The 20,651-nt window shown below is 48.4% G+C and overlaps 1 pseudogene; it reads right to left on the reverse strand.

Annotated features, from left to right (window-relative positions):
• Positions 1-1,201: 1,201 nt before the first annotated feature.
• LOC101936883 (dynein axonemal heavy chain 2-like) lies at positions 1,202-19,858 on the reverse strand (annotated as a pseudogene).
• Between the last annotated feature and the right edge of the window lie 793 nt (positions 19,859-20,651).

Genomic DNA, 20,651 nt, shown 5'->3' on the forward strand with positions numbered 1-20,651 from the left:
TCCTTTGCGTCCTGTTTTAAACTGCTGAGCAGCAATACAGTTAAACAGCACCTATGTCCCACACCAGAGGCAGCTGCATTTCAATGCTGGGTTAACTACCCCTGTGCAACACTGGTGTGTGACTGGCAAACTCCTGCAATGCTCCCAAGGGAAACTGCCTTTCCATGGTATGTTAAGCGATCATTGCAAGTCTATAGCTTGTAAAGTGCTTTGAGATCCTTCAGGATGAGAAATATGAGCAGGAGGTATTTCTACAATCAGTTCCTGCGTACCAAAAAGACCTATGTTCCATGGCTGATGCAGCCCATGATTGTATGACTAACACCTAATGCAGGGCAGAGAAACATGAGCCACAAGGTGTTTGCCAGACAGAGGAGAGGTGAGCCCCAGAATGCCAAGCCCTGAGCTGGACAGGTAAGAAAGGCAGAGGTGATTTTCAGACCTAGATTTGGCAGTTTGAAGCCTGCACATACTGGAGGTTTTGTGATTGATGCTGGAAATGCTGTTTTGTTGTTACACAACGTATAATTAAACCTGTCAAAGGAACTCACTGACAGAGAATGTTATTGAGGCAAATAGTCAAAAACAGACGAGGTAGTTAGATGAATGAAAACAACATCTTCCATGACAATTGCTTGGGCAGAAATTCCAAGTCTTCAAGGTACAGGAAGTAAGGTGGTCCCCGGCTGAACAGCGGGATGGTGTCGAACATACACACTCACACACACACACTCCCCCAAGCAACACAGGATAGCGTTGGCCTGAAAGGGGGTGGCATGTTACACCTTGAAGCAAAAGGTATTGTCCCTATCAGAGGCAGGGATATCAGACGAGATGAACCATTTATCTGGGCTGGTGCTGTGTGAAGGCAGGGATGCTAAACTACAAGGACGAGTGATCTGACCTGATGCATCAGGAATGCAGGGATACTGGGCTAGATGGGTACATTGGTTTCTCTAGTGCCCAGGAGTCAGCTGGGTTTTCAGTCCTGCCCTCTCTCTCTGACAAGCAGACTTTGGGATAAAGGAGCTTTCTTATGTCTCTCCAAGAGCCACCTCTGCAGCTGATTATGAGGCAGTGCTAACAGGCCCCCAAGGAGAGCTCTGTCCCATTTGACAGATAGAAAAGGCCCCTGACATGGGGGCATGAGACAGGGAGAGATGGACAGCTGGAACAAGGATCTTGCCATGGACGTGCGATACTAATTTAGGGGTTTCTCGATGAACCAGCGCAGAGGCCGCAGCCCCTGCGCCAGGCCCAAATAATGGCACATGTGTGGCAGCAGGAACGGCAGCTTCTTGCTCGGCTCTTTGTTGACCAGGGAGAGCTCTCTGTTGAACAGCAGGTAGACATCCACAGCTTTCTTGTCAAAGGTGAGCTTAATGGCTTAGGGGAGGAAACAGGCCAGCTGAGCCCCAGAGGGGTGTGAGGCATTGGGCCAAAGCCACTAGCCCATGCAATGCAACAACTGCACCAGCAACCCACTCCCCATCCAGGGGCTGGTCCCCCCACTTCATCTGGAAGATGCACTCGTTGACATAACCTGGGCGCTGTTAACAACACTCCCTTACTCCCCAACTAACCAGTCTGGGAGTAGCCCTCCCACAGCTCACAAGAAGCCGGTCTAGGAGCATGCACCCCCTAACTGCCATGTCTGAGAACTGCTCCCACTCAGAAGCACCTGGTCCAGAGGGTGTTCCTCACTGACACCCCAATCTTGGAGCTGCCCCCTGCTTCCCCATTCCAGGAGCTTCCAAACTTCCCAGCTATCCAGTCAATAGCTGGCTAGGAGTTTGGCATCTGTGTCTGGAAAGGTTAATCGTCTTCAGGACACAGTGCTCTGACAGGGCCTGCCCTGCCGCCTTGGCACCATACCTCTCGTGCGGACAGGTGATGGAAGATGTCCTGGATCCCCATGCCATGCTCCACATCCCTCACCATCTCGAAGGCCGAGGTGATCAGGTTTTGGGTCATCACCTCCAGGTCTTTGACACCAGAGTGGAACCTCGCGTCACAGGGCAGTGGGGATTGTCAGCGAGAAGGGAAAAGGTGTTGTAGGACAGTAAACAGAGGCACAAACTCGCCACCACCTTGCTGGAACAACACTGCTGGCTAGGAGCAGGGAGCCCCAACTGGCCAGGACATAGTGACAGCTCTTGTACACACACACGCACACACACAGGGCCGGCTCCAGCTTTTTTGCCGCCCCGAGTGGTGAAGAAGAAAAAAAAAAGAAAGAAAAAGAAAAACCCGATTGAGCTGCTGCCCAAGAGGAAGAGAGGAAGTGAAGGACCCACCGCTGAATTGCCGCCAAAGACCCGGACAAGCTGCCCCAATAACAGACAGAGTGCCGCCCCTTCCTTTGCTGGTGCCTGGAGCCAGCCCTGCACACACACACAACAAGCCATGTCTCCACTTTTCCAAGCATGCCTACCACTCACAGTCTCCCCTCTTCCTGGAAGCTGACAGCAGGGAACAAGAGGGACAGTCACCCTCTGCAACATACCGGCCCCACCCAGGAGTTAACTAACTCTCCACTCTCATTCACTGTCCCTTGCTCTGTGACAGCGGATCCATCTGTAACCTCCTGCCCTCTCTACCTGACAATACGGGAGGGAGTGCCTCTGTGACACAGAGCTGATTGCACAGCCCCTTTCTTCCACTGCTCGCCACGAGGGTAGGAAACGGGCCCAATCTGTCACTACCAAGTCAGGTCCCTGCCAATGCTCTTAGTCACCGGTGCCTATCCAGGCCTGACCCATGCAGCTGGCACCATCCTTAGCAGTCTCAGCACAGAGGAAGGGAGCACACTGGGCTGACCCCATTCCCACTGCGAGAGCTGTCAGAGGGGGAAGACTCTGCCACCAGGCCCTGTGAGCAGAAGGCCCCTCTCCCCGGTTAAAATCCTCATGCAAAAATGTGTTCTTCACATCCAGGATCCCACCCTTCATGTTCCGCAGGGTGTGCAGGTGCTTCTGAAAGGTTTTCTCTATCTCCAGCAGGTTCCGGGTCATCTGGGGACACCGGTGTCCAAAGAAACAGGGCAATGGGGTTTGCTTCCCATCCTCCCAGTGGGCAAAGTGCTGCTGGCAGTCGCAAACCTATTGGCAAGTGCACTGCAGTGTTATCGGGTTTGTCTTCCCATTGCTCTGCATGAATCCCACCCTCATCCCCATTGACCTGTTACCTCAGCAGACACATTTCTAGGCTGTGGGAGCACCTAGTGGCTGCTGGGAGATGTAGTTCAACCCCACCCCATCTTGGCAGAGCAGCCACCCACCTTGATATTATTATTGTTATCTATATAATAAAACTCCAGGATTGTCACCCGTCTGTGTTTCACTCTGGAGCCTTGAATGTCTGTTGAGTCAGTGAGGAGGGATGGAAACACCTACAAGCATGCTTGGGAGCTCTTTCTGTTCAGAATATCACTAGGTTCAATCATCACTGGGTTTTGCCGTCTGTTACCACCCAATTTTTAAGGTCCCAGCTATTTTGACTTTATGAATTACACCCGTGCAAAGCAAGGCATATATCTATGCCATGCCAAGAGTCCGTGGTATCAGAGATAACTCAACCAAACAACTGTCAGGGAAGGTCTAGTTATTACGTAGTCCCACCTTGAGTGCAGGGGACCGGACTAGATGACCTGTCCAGATCCCTTCCAGCCCTACAATTCTATGATTCAACCATCACCCTTACTTTACAGCTAATTTGCATGCAACAATTTAATTGGCTGTATGAGACACATACTGGATTACTTGTCCCAACTGCCACACCCATGTAACAGCACGGGCTTTCAGCTACTCATTTGTCTTGTCCTAGCACCAAGGAGCCCCAGGCTCGTCCTAGGACCCCATTGTGCTTAGGTGCTGTGCAACCATAGACTACAAAAGACAGTTCCTGTCCCAAAGATCTTACAATGTAAAGTCAAAGGCTTGGTCTACACTAGGAAATTAAGTCAATATGACATTCAGAGGTGTGAAAAATCCAAACCTCTGAGCACCAAAATTAAACCGACCTAACCCCAGTGAAGCCAGAATTCTCCCTTCAACCTAGCTACTACCTCTCGGTGAGGAGAAGTGCCTACACCAATTGGAGAACCCCTTCACTGAAGCACTGCTGCAGAGTTTGAAGTGTAGACACACGCACAGCTGACCTGGGGCTGCCTGCACCCCAGCAGCCTGAGTCTGCAGAACAATGCGGGAGCCCTGAATGCATGCAGGGCAGCATGACATGATGTGATGACGTTGCATGTGTTGCGGGGAAGGAGCGTCTGCCAATGTTCTCCACACATCACCACCAGAATGGGGCACTGTAATGAAATCTACCTGGAGCAGCAGGGACGATCAGACACTCTGAAAACTCCAGCTGATGCAGAAGGCTGTGTTCCCACCACCACCCAGGGCTGTCTACCTCCTGGGTGGGGCTCTCCACTGTCACACAGGGTTGTGTACCTCCCCACAGCTCCCTACATCATGTTGGGCTGAACGCTATTGTGCTTTCAGTGTGAGGAGTGTTTGATGCCAGGCACTGAGCTGTTAACGATCCCTACACAGCTCCTGGTATTTGTTTCAGGCACTGTACAAAACACTGAGCGCCAAACTGCTCTGTCATGGAAACAGATGGATTTGTCCTGGTGCGTGAGAGCAGCTGTTGGCTCAAAGCAAATGAACACCAGTAATTGTCAGGCTGAGATGCAGCCTCCTCTCACAACGATGCCAGGGTGCCAATGCTGCAATGAGATTATCATCCCACAGGGCAATGCCAGGCCATGTCCCTAGTCCTGTCACCGCAATGGAGGAATCATGTGCCACTTCCACATACCTCCAGGAGGCAGGGCCATCCTTACCCATAGGCAAAGTAGGTAGCTGTGTAGTGAACAATTTCCTGGTGCCCTGCGCAGCTGCGTACTGCTCCAGCCCCTGCTCCGGCTCTTCCCCAGGGCCAACACCCCTACTCTGCCCCAGCCCCGCTTCTTCCTGCCCCACCCTGCCCCTGCTCCGCCCCAGCCCCAGCCCCGCCCCCACTCCCCTGAAGATTGCAGCCAGGCCCGACCCTGCACTCACCGCATGGTAAGTGGAGTGACCCAGCCCCAGCCTGCTCCGCTCCCCTGGCTCCCAGCCGTGCTGCCAGCGAGTGCTGGGGGACGGTTGCCCTCCCCCCCAGCCTGGGAGCCAGGGAAGCGGAGCAAGCTGGGGCCGGGTCACTCCACTTCCCACAGGAAGTGGCCAGCCCCCCTCCCCCCTGTCCACCACGGAGGCCTGGGACCAGCCCCACCTCCTCCCGTGGAGGCTTGGTGCAGGGCCCCACACAGCTCCCCTGCATAGGCCTGGGGCCAGCCCCCCCGCACTCTCCCCCGTGGAGGCCTGGGGCCCTACACAGCCCCCCCATCCTCCCCCACAGGGGGGCTGCATAGGGTACCAAAATAGCTAGGGACGGCCCTGCCAGGAGGTCTTTACAGTGCTGAACAAGGGCTAGTCTGGTCCAGAACCCAGCCTTTCTCGGAAAGCCTGTTAGAAGTGCTGAAGGAGAAAATGTTTGTCATGCCCAACAACTGCCTCAGAGGCAGGCACCGAGATAGGGAGTAGATTCTCCTAGGTGGGCATGTTATCTCCGTTGCTTCTCAGAGTCAGCAGCATGTTTATCATCCAGAGCCTTGCAGAAAAGGCAGAGCAGCGCTCTGGGGACAGAAGGCAGTGCCCTGCTGGCACAAGGGATAGGAATGTCTCCAAGAGTTTCCTAGCTCTGGGGTCTGGGACATGAATCCCAGGGCAGGATTTTGCAAATGCATATTATTTGAATTAAGAATCAGCCCCCAAAGGGCACATCAAGCCTGCAGACCCTCTTTCTGCTCCCCCTCCCAAGAGAGCCCCAGGAAAGGATGGAAGAGCTCACAGCCTTTGAGATGCCCCAGAATCTCTTCCCACTGACAGGGAGACAGTGCTGTAGGAAGACACAGGGAGATTATCTTACCCAGGAGCTCTGGGGAGATCACAGACCCTGAGAGCAAAGCTCAAGTACATAATCCCCATTCAGCTGTATTTGCCAGGTTTCGGTGCTGCTTGGGTGTTAATGTCTTTGTCATACAAAATATTGATCCAGCTCTACAAACCTGAAGCAGACAAGTAACACTTAGACTTAATTGTGAAGGACCAGGCCCACACTTAAACCTGACATCCCTAATCATAATGATAGATTCTGGTTTTTACAGCTCAGGAGACTCAGGGAAGGGAGGCTGGAGCCCAGGGCCAGCTCTACTGTTTTTGCCGCCCTAAGCAGCGCGCCAAATTGCCACCGCGGATGGCGGGGGCAGTCCGTGCGCCGTTAGGGCGGCATGCGCATTTCTGAGGCGGCGACAATTTGGCGGCAGCTTCTGTCTTCAGCCGGAAGACAGAAGCTACCGCCGAATTGCCGCTGCGGGCAGCTGAACATAGAAGATGCCACCGAATTGCTGCCACCACGGAAACGTGCGTGCCGCCCTAAAGGCACACGGACTGCCCTCGCCGTCCACGGCAGCAATTCGGTGCACTGCTTGGGGACAAAAACACACTGCCGCCCCTTGCAGATTGCCGCCCCAAGCACCTGCTTGGAAGGCTGGTGCCTGGAGCCGGCCCTGGGTACAAACAGCCCCGCGGGGAATGCCTTATTTTTCTTTCTTAGCAACAATCAGGAAGAACAAAGAGGAAGGAGGCAGGGGAGAGATTCTCTGTTAATTTGGAGAAGTCCAAAAGCTCCATCGGTTTGAGGATCACGGTTCTGGAGTTGGGGGACGTGGCCATATACTTTTGCGCTTTCAGTAGAGACACAGTGTTGAAATTCATAGGGAGCCCTGAACAAAAATCTGACACTTCTCCGCTACTGTAAGAAACTGACTCCTGCAGGTGAAGTTAGGAAGAGACCAAAGGCAGGAAAGGGGTCTGTGGTGGTGTGTGTTGGGGAGGGCTATGAAGTGGAGGTGAGATCTGTTACAGCTGGCTTCCTGGAGATGAAAAACTCTTCCTGATTTCTGGGAAAAGGCGGCACCACAATGTGGAGATGGAACGAGAGAATAAGATTCCATGGCTGGAAGCCAGAATGAAACAAATTAAAAGACTAGAAAGAAAGTGCACATTTTTAACAGTGAGGGTAATTAAACATTGAATCAATTTACCCCGGGAGATGGTGGATTCTCCATCATCTGAAATCTTTAAATCAAGACTGGGTGTCTCTTCTCTACATCAACCACAAGATATGGGCTGGGAGGGTGCAGGAATCCCAAGTATCATTCTCTGGCCTTTGTTAATGCAGGAATTCAGATTAGATGATCACTAGCTCTTCGCACCTTAGGATCTATGAATCAAAGAATCTATTAATATCTCATGGGGGGGGGGAAGCTGGGATGGGTTCCTTGGCAGTTAGGGACTCCAATTCTGTTCAAAATCAATGTATGCTTGGCATCTAACTCCCCTAGGCTCCTTCGGAAATCCCAGCTGAAATTCCATCCTGGGTTGACAGTTAATCCGCACTTAAAATTCAAGAGAGAGCTTGGACATCTAAATCCCTTAGGCGGTTTCGGAAATCACAATATGGATGCTCAGTCTGCATTAATTTTAATGGGAATCAGGCATCTAATTCACTTAGGCTGATTTCAAAATCTCAGCCTGTGATTTCGAGTCATAAGGAACTATAAACTGCATTGAAATTAAATGGTTCCACGTCACCTAAAACCGAGAACAAAATAGCAGAGCTGCCTCAGGCCCTGCTGGGTTGATCTGAAAAGAAAATGTAATAAAAATGGGGCATACCCTGGGCTGAAAGCAACCGGGCTTGTGATCATGTGCTGCCATCTGGTGGCCATTTCGTTTCAATTTGACAGCTGCAGGAATTAATGAAAAATTGGGCAGGAGTTTTCCACCACAGTTTTACTATCAAATATAAAGTCACATCCTCATTTCAACCTGGGCATTGGAATGTTGTTTGGACATACTGCTACTTATGTGTTTCAAAGACACACAAAAATCTCTGTCACACACACAAACTCATAAAATCTCTCTCTTTCCCTCTCTCTCACAGACATCAAATTCATACATATGTGAACTCACAATTGACGCACACAAAGCCACTCACACCCAGAATCACAAATATACCAAAGTTTCTCTTACATAGATCAAACACCCACACAATCACTCACACACGTCAGATTTTCTCATTCACACACACACAAAATGACACACTCATGCACACACAAGCTAGCACACATACCAAACTCACCCACATGCAGATCAAACACGCACTCTCAAAGACTCAAACACAACTCTCCTCTCTCTCTCTCACACACACACACACTTATCTGCTGCAACCTGGTTATTTTTGGCCTCTTTAGTATCAGAAATATTTGAAAATCTGCCCCATTTCCCCTGACTCAAAATAACCATTGCCAGACCCTTTCACCTCACAAAAACCTCAAGAAACGTGCCATTGTGAGGCTGAGGTTGGGGTTGCCAAAGAGACCTATAGGATCTAGGTGGCCAAACTTCACTGAAATTCAACAGGACATGGGTTCCTAACTCCCTTTGGTTCCTTTGAAAATCCCAGGCTAAATCCATTCATGTCTGTGTGGTGCTGAGATACTGCAGGGTTTGGATGGGGGCAGAGGGGAGGAGGGAGAGAACAGCACCTTTTAAAATATTTTCAAAGGAGCCCAAAGGAATTAGTTGCTCAACTCCCAGTGGAATTCAAGGAAAATTGGGCTACTAACTCCCTCAGAAATCTTTGACCATTCCAGCCTAAAACTGCCTGCATTGGGTATTTCTCTGGCCATATTATCACAGTATCTACCCACCTCACAATCTTCACTTTGTGGGTCCACACAACACTTGTGAGAGGTGGGAAAGTGCTGTTACCCCCATTTTACAGCTGGGTATCTGAGGCACAGAGAGGGAGATTTTTAAAGGGCTCTAGGTACCTAGTGGGATTTTTCAGAAGTGCCTTGGTGCCAAACAGCCTTTGAAATCAATGGGATTTAGGGGCCCTGGGTGCATCTGAAAATCCCACTGGGCAACCCTTTAAAAACGGCCCTGAGTGATTTGCCCAAAACCACCCAGAATGCCTGTGGTGGAGGAAGGACACGAACCCAGGCCTTGGCTAGCATTAGAGCCACTGGTCCCTGTGAAAATGATGCCCATGGGAGCCAACTGAGGTCACTCAATCAGGGTGAAACGCACCCCAAACAGGGCAGACAAACCCCCAAAGCTGGTGGATATGTTGCACTTAAAGTACTGCACAAGATCTTTTCAGGGGGAATAAGGCAAAATGCCACATTTATTAGTAATACATGTATTCATTAACACTGTATCATATGCATATGATTTATATTACACTCATGCACTCACATACACACACAAACACACTCCGTCTTGTTGTTGTTACCAATTAGTTGCTCCCCTTAACTTCACTGGCCAGGTGAGTTAGATGGGGGAGGGGGTGGAGCCGGGCTTCTGCCGATCCGGATCGATGCTCCCATGTTGACAAGACGAGACCCGGGGTCCTCTGCAAGACACCTCACTTTTATAGTATCGGGGATAGCCGTGTTAGTCTGTATCTACAAAAACAACAAGGAGTCTGGAGGCACCTTAAAGACTAAGGCCTTGGCTACACTGGCAATTCACAGCGCTGCACTTGCTGCACTCAGGGGTGTGAAAAAACACCCCCCCTGAGCGCAGCGAGTGCAGCGCTGTAAAGCGCCAGTGTAATCAGTGCCTGCAGCGCTGCACGCTCGCTCACAGCACTGCAAGCTATTCCCCTCAGAGAGGTGGAGCACTCGCAGCACTGCGAGAGAGCTCTTGCAGCGCTGGCGGCGTGACTACACTCGCGCTTCACAGCGTTGCCGCGGCAGTGCTGCCACGGCAGCACTGTGAATCCGCGAATGTAGCCAAGGCCTAACAGATTTATTTGGGCATAAGCTTTCGTGAGTAAAAACCTCACTTTTTCGGATGCATAGAGTGAAAGTTACAGATGCAGGCATTATATACTGACACACATGGGGTAGGTCTACACTTACCTCCAGGTCCGGCGGTAAGCAATCGATCTTTTGGGATTGATCCTGGAAGTGCTCGCTGTTGACGCCGGTACTCCAGCTCGGCGAGAGGAGTACGCAGCATCAACGGGGGAGCCTGCCTGCCGCGTCTGGGCCCGCGGTAAGTTCAAACTAAGGTACTTCGAATTCAGCTATGTTATTAACGTAGCTGAATTTGCATACCTTAGTTCGAAGTGGGGGGTTAGTGTGGACCAGGCCCATATGGAGAGCAGGGAGTTACTTCACAAATGGAGAACCAGTATTGACAGGGCCAATTCAATCAGGGTGGATGTAGTCCATTCCCAATAATAGATGAGGAGGTGTCAATTCCAGGGGAGGAAAAGCTGCTTCTGTAATGAGCCAGCCACTCCCAGTCCCTGTTCAAGCCCAGATTAATGGTGTTAAATTTGCAAATGAATTTTAGTTCTGCTGTTTCTATTTGAAGTCTGTTTCTGAAGTTTTTTTGTTCAATGATAGTGACTTTTAAATCTGTAATAGAATGACCAGGGAGATTGAAGTGTTCACTTACTGGCTTATGTATGTTACCATTCCTGATGTCCGATTTGTGTCCATTTATTCTTTTGCGGAGGGACTGTCCGGTTTGGCCAATGTACATGGCAGAGGGGCATTGCTGGCACATGATGGCATATATAACATTAGTGGATGTGCAGATGAATGAGCCCTTGATGGTGTGGCTGATGTGGTTGGTCCTCTGATGGTGTCGCCAGAGTAGATATGGGGACAGAGTAGGCAACGAGGTTTGCTACAGGGATTGGTTCCTGGGTTGGTGTTTCTGTGGTGTGGTGTGTAGTTGCTGGTGAGTATTTGCTTCAGGTTGGGGGGTTGTCTGTAAGCGAGGACTGGCCTGCCTCCCAAGGTCTGTGAGAGTGAGGGATCATTTTCCAGGATAGGTTGTAGATCGTGGATAATGCGCTGGAGAGGTTTTAGCTGGGGGCTGTATGTGATGGCCAGTGGTGTTCTGTTATTGTCCTTGTTGGGCCTGTCCTGTAGTAGGTAATTTCTGGGTACCTGTCTTGCTCTGTCAATCTGTTTCCTAACTTCCCCAGGTGGGTATTGTAGTTTTACGAATGCTTGATAAAGATCTTGTAGGTGTTTGTCTCTGTCTGAGGGGTTAGAGCAAATTCGGTTGTATCTTAGGGCTTGGCTGTAGACAATGGATCGTGTGATGTGTCTTGGATGGAAGCTGGAGGCATGTAGGTACGCATAGCGGTCAGTAGGTTTCCGGTATAGGGTGGAGTTTATGTGACCATCACTTATTTGCACTGTAATGTCCAGGAAGTGGATCTCTTGTGTGGACTGGTCCAGGCTGAGGTTGATGGTGGGGTGGAAATTGTTGAAGTCCAGGTGGAATTCTTCAAGGGCCTCCTTTCCGTGGGTCCCTATGATGAAGATGTCATCAATGTAGCGCAAGTAGAGGAGGGGCACTAGGGGACGAGAGCTGAGGAAGCGATGTTCTAAGTCAGCCATAAAAATGTTGGCATACTGTGGGGCCATGCGGGTACCCATAGCAGTGCCACTGACTTGAAGGTATAAGTTGTCCCCAAATCTGAAGTGGTTGTGGGTGAGGACAAAGTCACAAAGTTCAGCCACCAGGCGTGCTGTGGCCTCATCAGGGATACTGTTCCTGACAGCTTGTAGTCCATCCTCATGTGGAATATTGGTGTAAAGTGCTTTTACATCCATGGTGGCCAGGATGGTGTTTTCAGGAAGAACACCAATGCATTGTAGTTTCCTCAGGAAGTCGGTGGTGTCTCAAAAATAGCTTGGAGTGCTGGTAGAGTAGGGTCTGAGGAGAGAGTCCAAATAGCCAGATAATCCTGCTGTAAGAGTGCCAATGCCTGAGATGATGGGGCGTCCAGGGTTTCCGGGTTTATGGATCTTAGGTAGCAGATAGAATACCTCTGGTCAGGGTTCTGGGGGTGTGTCCATGTAGATTTGTTCCCGTACTGCAGCTGGGAATTTCTTGAGCAGATGGTGTAGTTTCTTTTGGTATTCCTCAGTGGGATCAGAGGATAGTGGCCTGTAGAATGTGGTCTTGGAGAGTTGCCTGGCAGCCTCCTGTTCATAATCCGACCTGTTCATTATGACTACAGCACCGCCTTTGTCAGCCCCTTTGATAGCAGCTTCCCTCTCATGCAAATCTATACCAGATTCAAAATCTGTGTCTATGTCCATTGGTCCTTTGTGCTGCTTTCTTCTGGGTGTTGTCCCAATGCTGCAAAGAGGGTGTTTCCAAAAGAAGGTGCTTGCTTCTAACCCCAAGGCCGTCAGTATGTCTGTTTGTCTTTAATGAGCCCACTTGACACATTTTATTGTCCTTGGGTCTGGCTCCCAGCCCCTCTCCAATGGTTGAGGCTGTCTGGAGGTGCTGCCTTCCATGCCTTGCTCATCCACACCTCATTCATTCAACAGGGCAATTGATTAAGGGAGGGGGGGAGATCTTGTTCTACTGCTAGTAAAAAGATATTTTTCTTCTATCTTATTCTATCCTTAGGGGCTATAACATTATACCAAGGGCAATGCAAAGTTTCTATATGAGGCTTTGATACAAAGTTTCCATATACCAAGGCTCATCAATACAAGGTTTCTATATGAGGCTTTGATACAAAGTTTCATGAAAACAGAGGTCACACGTGGGTAGACCCACTACAAGGTTATACGAAGAGGCACAATGTAAAGTCATATGAAAATTATCAGAGATTTATCTACAGGTATTCCAATATTTAGATTTACCAAGCCAGCACAAAACAGCTTCTGTATTACCTCAGTGGTTACTCAGAAATCCAAACAATGCAGTTCCCTTAAAGTACCCAGACTCAGGCCTCCATCCAGACACACGTCAAACGTATGATGGCAATTTCTGAAAATCTTATTTCATCATATAAAAGTAAAGGTTCTTCCAATCCCAAAGTATCAGCCACCCACACAGGTCAATTTAGAACTTGAATATTACCCAAAATACATGCTTATAATCAATCCTTATTAACTAAACTAAATTTTATTTAAAAAAAAAGAAGAGATTTAGTGTTGGTTAAAAAATCAATTTACATACAGACTTGAATTTAATTCTTGAGGTTCAGATACATAGAGTCATTGAGCTTTGTAAATGCAGACAGTTCTTTTCAGATCAGTCCAGAGCTACTAAGTCAATGTCCATTATGGGGCACCGGGAATTCTGGGATCTCATTCTTTGTGGATTGCAACTTTCCCCATGAGCATCCAAGCAGATATGAGATGAAAAAGGATCCTGTCCCAGGGTCTTTATACATTTCCAGAAGCTGCTTGGCCATTCAGTCCTGGGTAAAATACTCTTTTGATGTGACTCCTTGTTTTCCTAACATCACTGGCAATTAGCATAGGGTAATCTATCCATTAAACAGTTCATATACAGGTTACCACAACCTTCAAAGAGACATATTGACAATAATACTATTTCAATAAAGTTTCAACATAAATGTTAATATTCCATTTGGATCTTGAGTCAAAGCGATAGTAACAGACAAGAATTGTTTGTTTACATCACAAAACTTGAGTAAACACCTATTCAGGGAGGGATTGTTCAGTGGTTTGAGCATCATCCTGCTAAACCAAGGGTTGTGAGTTCAATCCTTGAGGGGACGACTTAGGGATCTGGGGCAAAATCAGTACTTGGTTCTGCTAGTGAAGGCAGGGGGCTGGACTCAATGACCTTTTAGGGTCCCCTCCAGTTCTATGAGATAGGTATATCTCCATATATTATATTATTCTAGTGCTCTAACAATGCGGGTTTGCACTTCAAAATTCTAACTAGCATTGAATAATTCCAATTATCACTTGCATACTATTCTCACGTGCCTCTACAGTTCGATTCTGGGTCACTTAGCCTGCAGGATTTTGTTTAACTCTTTAACTGCCATGTGTCATACTTTCAATGGGATATTATATTCATAACGTCACAGTCCCTTCTTCCTCATCGCAGCTGGTGTTGTTCAGATATTCCCAAGGAATCGCCTCATGTTGGGTGCATATGTCTACACTGTGATTGTACAGTTCTGAGAAGGCAGCTGAGGTCAGCAAGCTGAGGCATCTACAGGGTCCTAGGCTGGTGTGTGTGTCACATGCTGTGTCTGAGAATTAAAAAAAAAAAAAAAATCAGGCAGAGATGAGCCAAGCACCCACTGCATCTGAGTGCCTGGTTGCTACATGTGTTAGAAATTCACCTCACCCACCTGAGAATCATGGAGCTGAAAATCCCCTTGGTCTTTCTTCATTTGCACTGTAAGTTTCTGCTCAGAACACTCTGGACTCTTCCAAGCCAGCTGCTTCGCTTGTAGGACATTGAACTAGAAGTGACTGAAAACATATTTGATTCAGTTCACAGCTCTGTTTGATTCAGAGTTACAGCACCTATATATGGGAAACAGAGGCTGCCAATGGGACAAACTTTGTGTCTGATCTATTTAAATAGTCATATTGCCCTGGGGTTCATTGTTAGCGTTTCTTGCCTCTTTTCAAGACTGGGGAAGATTCTAGGTAGAGAGTGAGATAATGGATGGGACAATAGATGGATGGAAGTGTGCTTCAGAGGGAAGGATAGGGAGATTGCACATAGGGAAGAATGGTCAGATAGGTAGAGAGGCAAAGTAACACACTCTCACCTACATTTTAACTGTTCTTTTGTTTCCCTCCAGTCTCCTGCTGCGAAGCCCAAGTGGATCAGAATCCCAGGTCATTGGTTACTGGGGAAGGGGAGGTCTCCACACTGTCCTGCGCTTTCACCAGCAAGTACCAAACCTTCCACTAGTACCAGCAGCTCCCTGGGCGAGGCCTGACCCACCTGCTGGCCGTGAGCCCTCAGGAGAACGCTACCGAGCAGCAGTTCGTGGGGCAGCCCCTGGAAGATGGGAAACACAGCTCTCTGCACATCACCAACTTCCAGCTGGGGGACTCAGGCAGCTACTTCTGTGCAGTGAGAGCACAGTGACACAGACAGAGCTGGGCTCAGGGCAAAACCCCTCATCCTCTGACAGGCAGCTGGGCCGAGGAGCTGCAGGGACAGATCCCCAGCTGGTGTAAAGTGACTGTTGCTCCACAGGAGTCACTGAATTAGACCCCTAGCTGGTGCAAATCAGCAATATCTTCATTTACATCTCTGGGCCAGATCCTGATCTGGTGCGACTCAGATGCTCACTATTGTAGCTAATGGGACAGATCCTCAGGGGGTGTAAATCAGCTGTAACTCCATTGGAGTAGAGGGGTGAAGCGGTGCCCGGTTCTCAGGGCCGGCTCTACCATTTTTGCTGCCCCAAGCAACAAAAAAAAAAAACCCGAACTGCAGAAGCACAAAAAAAAAAAAAAAGATTGGACTGTGCCACGAAGAATAGACGGAATGCTGCCTCTTAGCATGTACCGCCCCAGGCACGTGCTTCCTCTGCTGCTGCCTGGAGCCGGCCCTGCTGGAGCCAAGCAGAAGGGACTGGCTGGTTTAGGGGACAGGGGAATGGGACACAGGGCCTTTCCCATCCGGCTCACTGGTTCCACTCATTCCCATCTCCCAGCCACCAAGATGGTTTCAGTTTGTCCCTAGTGGGCTGTATGTCTCTGGCCCACCTTTTGGCAGTCTGGACAAGATACCAAGAACTGAACAGGCCACACAGACAGAACTCCCTCCTCCTCCCCAGAGCAGTCTGACAGCAGGGCTGACACAAGGAGGAGGGAAATCATCTTGCCAATACCCAGGTAGTCCCCATCCTGGGGATATCCAGAGGAGTAGCTAATCTGGGATCTTTCACCAGTTGCTGCATTCCCTTTACATCCTCCTGCTGGTTCTGCAGGACACAGACATTGAGCTGTCCCACTACCCACCTGTTATGCATTTGAGCTGCATGCAGGTAACAATCCTTCCATCCAGTCATACATGAGATACAGTCGTGGAGAGATTGTCTGCTGGATACCATGTAACCCTCAAAAATCCGGTCCAGGGAAATGTCTTGGCAACACATCTGGATAATTTTGTTGCTCATCTAAGGAGAAATGATTCAAGGCTCAGCACAGCTCTGCCTTGACCTCTTAAAGTAAACAGACTCTTCCTGGGCAACAATTCTTAGCAATAAAGAGACTAGCTCTCCATGAGATTCAATGGCAACACACATCAGAACGATAGGAAGGAATTATTTTGGGCAGAGGATAATTAACCTGAGGAACTCGCTGCCACCAGATGTAACTGAGGCAGAGAGCTTGGTTAAGTTCAAAGCCAGATGAGACTAAGAATAGTCCCTAGGTGGGCTATATCGCATCCTTGCTCTAACTAAGTAGACCCCATTCTCCTCCCAGAGATGGGAATAGAACCCAGGAGTCCTGGCTCCCAGCCCCCTGCTCTAACCACTAAACCCCACTCCCCTGCCACAGCCAGAGATAGAACCCAGTAGTCCTGGCTCCCAGCCCCTCCTTGCTCTAACCCAATAACCCTTCCCTCCCTCCCCCCACCTTTAGGAAGAGGGCTGTGATTCTCTCTCTGGTATTGTAGTATGGGAGTTGACCCATATGACGCGACAAGGCTGATGAGGTGGGGAAGCTTGTCAGGGATGTTTTTGGGACCCAGTGTGGATAGCTCCTGGAACAGCTCTTTCAGGATGGAAAAGAATTGGAAGTTCGACTGCACTTGCTCAAACCCATCCTGCAAAGCAATCACCAGGGGGAGAGAAAAAACTCAGACCCTGAAGTGAAAATCCAAAGGGTCATCTCATCTGCGTTTCTAGCAGGCAGTCTAATCCTGAGGAACAAGGTGACTCAGAGTCTATTAGGCTCCGAGTGAAAGCAGGACGCTCTGCCTGCAGGGCTCCAAGGTCCAAGTTAAACTCTCAAGGCCTTTTCGGTTCCTGCATCAAAGTAAAACTGCATTCACTCACCAGGGCTTGAGGGGCATTGGCAGAGCTGTATGTGAGCAGAGCCCCAGACTAGAACAATAGCAGTGCATGTACAGATTGGTGTCAAGTATCAGAGGGGTAGCCGTGTTAGTCTGAATCTGTAAAAAGCAACAGAGGGTCCTGTGGCACCTTTGAGACTAACAGAAGTACTGGGAGCATAAGCTTTCGTGGGTAAGACCCTCACTTCTTCAGATGCAAGTAATGGAAATCTCCAGAGGCAGGTATAAATCAGTATGGAGATAACAATTACTTCAGGACCAGACTCCAAAGAGAAACTGCTGAGCTCCAGTTCATTTGCAAATTTGACACCATCAGCTCAGGATTAAACAAAGACTGTGAATGGCTATCCAACTACAGAAGCAGTTTCTCCTCCCTTGGTGTTCACACCTCAACTGCTAGCAGAGCCCCTCACACTCCCTGAGTGAACTAACCTCGTTATCTCCATACTGATTTATACCTGCCTCTGGAAATTTCCATTACTTGAATCTGAAGAAGTGAGGTTCTTACCCACGAAAGCTTATGCTCCCAATACTTCTGTTAGTCTCAAAGGTGCCACAGGACCCTCTGTTGCTTTGTACAGATTGGGTTTACTGTAGGGATTCCCTCCCTTTCATGAGCCTTGGACGCCAACATTTGGCACAAGTTTTTACAACAGGGTGGCCAAAGGGGGACACAGCTCGGGTCCACTCCTCTCAGGGCTCCCCACTCAGCCTTGCCCTCTCTCCAACCCTTCCTGTATCTGTCTGGCAAGGCTTTGGAAGGGTGCCATATAGGAGGACTTGGAGAGCACCAGGATAGACTCGATGTGCGTCACTCCCTGCTTGCAGAGCTGTTTGCTGATTTCAGACAGGTCAGTGCAGCAGTTCCTCCAGAACTCAATCTCCTCCAGCGGCCCCATGCTCTCCCTGCTCTCCCCCACCTCCTTCACTCTCAATACCTCCTTGATCTGGCAAGTCCAGTGGATCCTGGAAGCTGGAACAAAAAGTCAGACTAGGCTAAAGGAATTAGGGGTTTAGACATCGCTGATTTTAATGGGCACCAAATACCTTTCAGGCTCTGGGCTTTAGTGTCCAGTCCTGTCTCACAGGATATGAGAATCAGTCAAGGTTACTGGTTGAGGATTTTCCTCTCTCAGTTTCTCCGCCCCAGCATAATAGATACATTCCACTGCAGCACATGTGGTGCTGAATAATGGACCCCGGTGGAATATGGTTAGAGCAAAAGAATGGGGAGTCTGAACTCTGGGGTTCTGTTTGCAGCTCTGGGTATCTTGGGATGTACCTATATGCAAATGGGGCCCACCTTGTCCAGACAAGAAGTTCTGTTCACTTCACGGCACCACTTGCGTTAGGAACAATAGCGGAATTTAGCCACTGATGAGCCAAGTCCTAGCATAGTTTTCGCTTTATTCCTTATAATCAAGAAATATTGCATAAATCATAGAATATTAGGGTTGGAAGAGACCTCAGGAGGTCATCTAGTCCAATCCCCTGCTCAAAGCAGGACCAACACCAACAAAATCAAAGCCTGGCTTTGTCAAGCCAGGCTTTAAAAACCTTTAAGGATGGAGATTCCACCATCTCCCTAGGTAACCCATTCCAGTGCTTCACCACCCTCCTAGTGAAATAGTGTTTCCTAATATCCAACCTAGACCTCCCACACTGCAACTAATTCAATCTACAGCTTTTTACTTGTCCTGAGCGATCCATTCAATTGAATTTGTGTATACAGTAACAGAAGAATCAAACCAAGTCCCTCTAACCCAGTATCCTGTCTCTGACAATGGCCAATATCAGATGCTACATAGGAAGGTGCAAAAATCCCTCTAAATAGTCAATTATGGAATAATCTCTCCACAGAGGAAGTTTCTGTGTCCTGAAGCATGAGATTGTATAGCTCTTATACATTTTTAAGCTATTTAATGTAACTGTAGAGGTTCTTATTAGCCATAGAAATGCCAAATCCTTTTTAAATTCAGCAAAACTTAATGGACCAAATGAGATACTGTGGCAGTGAGTTCCACAGTTGAATTACACGTTGTGTACATACAGTGCCCAATAGGTTACTGCTTAGTTTCACTGGATGTCTCTTCTCTCAGCATAGGTATCGTCTACACTACAGCATCATAGCTGCTGCACTGTTTCCATGACACTATAGATAATGTAGACAGGCTGTAATACAGAACCAGGTAAAACACTACATACAATGTACTTGAGGAAAGCCACAGCCACCCTAGATTTATCATCAAAACACATGTACATATATAATAAATGAGCCTTGCTGGCGTTACGGCTGCCTGCTGGTTGCTTGGGATAAGGGTGGAGGTAAACAGGCTGTGGGAGGGAGGGAGATGAGGGCAAGAAGGGGAGCTGATGAGAGCCACACAGATGGGGAGCTTAATCACTTAACTGCTTTTTTCTTGGTTTGCATTGGTGGGATACGCAGTCTAGCAGCCAGGACTAAAAGATAACGTTTTTTGTGTGGGATAGAAGGAGTACATGCTCATCATTATAATTAACTTGAAGTTATTAATTATTATTAATTATTTCAATTAGAGTAGTGCCTACAGGCTTTTAAAAGTTGCTTTGGAATTTCTCTCAATTTGAATTCACAGCTAAAAAACCAGCAGGCTTGACTCTTGCAGAGTGATGTAGCAATCTGCTCACTCAAACAGACCCACCAGAGGTTCTGCATTTCTAGAGCATGTGCCCTAGTCACAGAATCAGGTAAGTGAGAGATGGAAAGCTCTATTAGGCCAGGTGCTATCTTGTCCAGGTCCATTCATCACCATGCATTTTTGACAAGTTTCCATGCCCCATTTAGGGCTTATGTCCCACCTTCCCACCCCGTTTCCGTTGGCGCCGAAGTTTGGCATCGTTGGCCATTTTGAAAATTTTGTGTGGTGTTTGACTAGGGGAAGTGTTGTGTGTGTTTGTGCTTGGATACATTGAAAGAAAAAGGTTGAAAGAAGAGAGTGAGAGAGTTTAAAGATGAAAAAAAGAAAGTTTGAGTAAGTTTTAGAGAAAAAAAGGAAAGAAAGGTTATTGGATGTGATTGAGTAAGGAGAGAGGCTGGTAAAGGCAGGTTATTCAAGAATAGAAAGAGAGGAAAAAATAAAGCAGTTAGAGAGTCTGTGTTACTGAACACATGCAGAGTGAAACATCCTACCCCAGCAACCGTTGGTAGTGAAATGATAGCTGTTCTGGGTGGCAAGCCTGGCAAACTAGCCTCTCCTTTCGGTGGACCAATCAGAGGTTCTTTTACAGCTAGGTCACAGAATGCACTTTTTAAACCAATCCTGTAGTCCCAAGATTTTAAACAAGAGCCTTTTAGAAATGAACTATTGCACAGTGGGTTATTTGAAAAACTCTAACCAATGAGCATTTGGCCATGTGTATAAAAACACGTATTTTTGCGAGCGGGGCTTTAAAACTGGGAGCCTAGACACAAAGACATGTCCATGTACAAGATGCCTACAGAAGCCAAGAAGCCGGAATTTCCCCTGGGTGTACCAGTACGTGTTCAGAAGAGAAGGCCTCTTTACGCTTATTTTGCTAACGAGGCAGGACCGCTGCAGAACCCCGTGTTTCATCCTGAAATTGAACCAAAGAAAGAGGAAGACTTTATGGAGCCACAGCCATTTGTAAAAGAGAAAGGATAACGTGCGA

The sequence above is a fragment of the Chrysemys picta genome, chromosome 2, assembly GCF_011386835.1.
Source record: "Chrysemys picta bellii isolate R12L10 chromosome 2, ASM1138683v2, whole genome shotgun sequence".
Lineage (NCBI taxonomy): Eukaryota > Metazoa > Chordata > Testudines > Emydidae > Chrysemys > Chrysemys picta.